This window comes from Microtus ochrogaster, unplaced genomic scaffold (genome assembly GCF_000317375.1).
Source record: "Microtus ochrogaster isolate Prairie Vole_2 unplaced genomic scaffold, MicOch1.0 UNK6, whole genome shotgun sequence".
NCBI classification, from domain to species: domain Eukaryota; kingdom Metazoa; phylum Chordata; class Mammalia; order Rodentia; family Cricetidae; genus Microtus; species Microtus ochrogaster.
In genome coordinates, this window is record NW_004949104.1 from 5,561,810 (window position 1) to 5,564,420 (window position 2,611).

Genomic DNA, 2,611 nt, shown 5'->3' on the forward strand with positions numbered 1-2,611 from the left:
TATTATGATTCAGTGATGACCTTCACCAACCCCAGAGTCTGGAAACATGGAAGCCTTTTAAGAAAATTGTTTAAATGTAACATGGTGTTAGATGAACTAGAGTCACCATGCGCGACAGTGAAGGTTTTATGCCACACAATCCATAGGGCGACACTCATGTCACAGTGTGCGTAATGCCCTGAAGTTAACATAATGCACAACTTTAAATACCACACACAGTAGCAAGCAGTGCTTCTGATAGAGAAAGGCCTCACATGGGTGCTGTCTGACTTAGGTCATTGCCCAAAAGAGAAAAGGGGCATGAGAGGGCACAAGAGCCAGTTTAGAATGACAAGACCACCACTGCCTTGGTAGATGCAGTACGTGCGTGATGAGAAAATGGAGATGAAAAAAGATCAAATGAAACCACTTAGAAAACAGCTTTTGAACTCAGGCTGAACAATTTATTCTCAAAACAAGAGTCCTTCAGGGCTAAGCCATGGCTCTGTTTTGCCTTAGCCCTTCACCTTCCCATCAGCCTCCAGATTCCACTTGGAGTCTTGCAGGCTTCTAGGCATTCCTAAGGGAATGAAGTTCAAAAATGTTATGAAGAAGGAAGGCCTATTTATACAGAAAGCATCGTGACTAAGAAGAAAGATGAACTTTACATAAAGCTGATGACTTAGCAGACAAGCTTGGGGACAAAAAGATCAGGCTCCTGATGACTGCACTGAAGACCTGGAGCAAGCTGTGCCTGATGTCCACTTACACTGGGGTCTTCGTAAGTGGAAACTATGAGCTTTATTCCTTTACACATTCATTGGCAAAGCTTTGAGACTCAGAACTTCAAAAAATGTGTATATTTAGAGTCGGATTCTTTACAGAAACACGGTGGAGTTAAAAATAATCAAAAACATGTCCTTTAGTGCAGATCCCAGTCCCATTATACTAGTGCCCATGGGGATACAGTAAGAAGATTGTAAATGTCAGCCAGGGAGAGAGGTTGCAGAAGACACCAGGCTTGCCTACACCTAGACCCCAAGGCAGTGATAGCTTTGAAACTCCTGCCTCCAGAACCATATGAAAACAGGTTTCTATTGTGGATACCACCCCATCTGTCATGTTCTGTACAGAACATTCACAAACTACTGTGGGACAGTCTAATTCTCTTTGCTATTGGAGCCAGCTTGCATTTTACTTCCTGTCATGTGCAGCTTAAACACTTTTAGCTGATGAAGGTGTCAATGACCGATTCTAAACAAAGACATGGCCTAAGTGTGTAAGTTTATAAAACACTTTGCTGGTAATGACAGAGAAAAGAACATACTGAATGGAACCAGAACTCGATAGAATAGCTTTTCACCAAACTCCAGGCAAAAAGAGAAATCAAAAGAATGAGATTCACGTCCTGACTTTAAGAAGAACTTAGTTATATTTCCTGAGTAAAGCCACCATAAAACAGTTTGTATTATATAATTCCATATTTCCATCTTTTTAAAAATCATCATAATTTATGTGCCTAATGCCATTTCCATATATATATATATATATATTCTGTCTGAAGTTTTAAATAAGAACAACATTATTTATGGGCCTTTAAAGAAGAAATTGAAAATAAGTGACCAAATGGCTTAACCCCATGGCTTTGAGTAGAAGAGTTAATTGGAAAGACATTTCGATGCCTCTACCAAAAGTTATTTCTTTAAGTCATGTTTCAACCCTGTGTAGGCTATGCCTATCCCAAATTCCTCCCTCTGAACTCCTACATCCATGTCCCACATATGTAGGGATAAGTCCTGCCCCTTAGGGGGCATGTTCGCCTCGGGCTAATGTTTACCTATAAATTTGGCAAGCGTGCTCCCAGCCGTTGCTTCTGCTTTCCTGGTCTCCTTGGGAACCGTGGTTCTGTAAGTCTATTTAGCCATTAAAGCTGTATGTATATTTTTACAATCTGTCTGCATTCGTTTACGCCGTTACATTTTGGCGCCCAACGTAGGGCTGTTTTGCCCCCGACTCAAGCAGGTAGCCTGCTAGCTAACACAGCACTCTCCCGGGTGCTGTTTTTTAGTTCGTGACTCTGGCCCCAGTGCCGAGTCCGAGACACCCTCGACCACACAGTCCCATTCTGCCTGCCTTGGCTAAGTTTGCAGCGGAACCCCACTGCCTGAATTAGCAGAAGCTCAAGTACCTTTGGTTTTGCAACAAAAGCCACCACAGTGGCAGATTTGGTCTGATACAAAGTGACTTGGCCTGGCAGTGGTGGAGCACACCTTTGATACCAGCACTTGGGAGGCAGAGGCAGGCAGATCTCTGTGAGTTCAAGGCCAGCCAGGCGGTGGTGGCTCACGCCTTTAATCCCAGCACTAGGAAAGCAGAGGCAGGCAGATCTCTGTGAGTTTGAGGCCAGCCAGGCGGTGGTAGCGCACGCCTTTAATCCCAGCACTTGGGAGGCAGAGACAGGTGGATCTCTGTGAGTTCGAGGCCAGCCTGGTCTACAAGTGCTAGTTCTAGGTCAGGCTCCAAAAACACAGAGACCACCACTGGCAGGAACCGATCATTGCAGGTAAAAAATTTTTCTTTTATAAATAAAATGTCTGAACACGTTACTATTCAAGAATTTAACAGTTTTTTT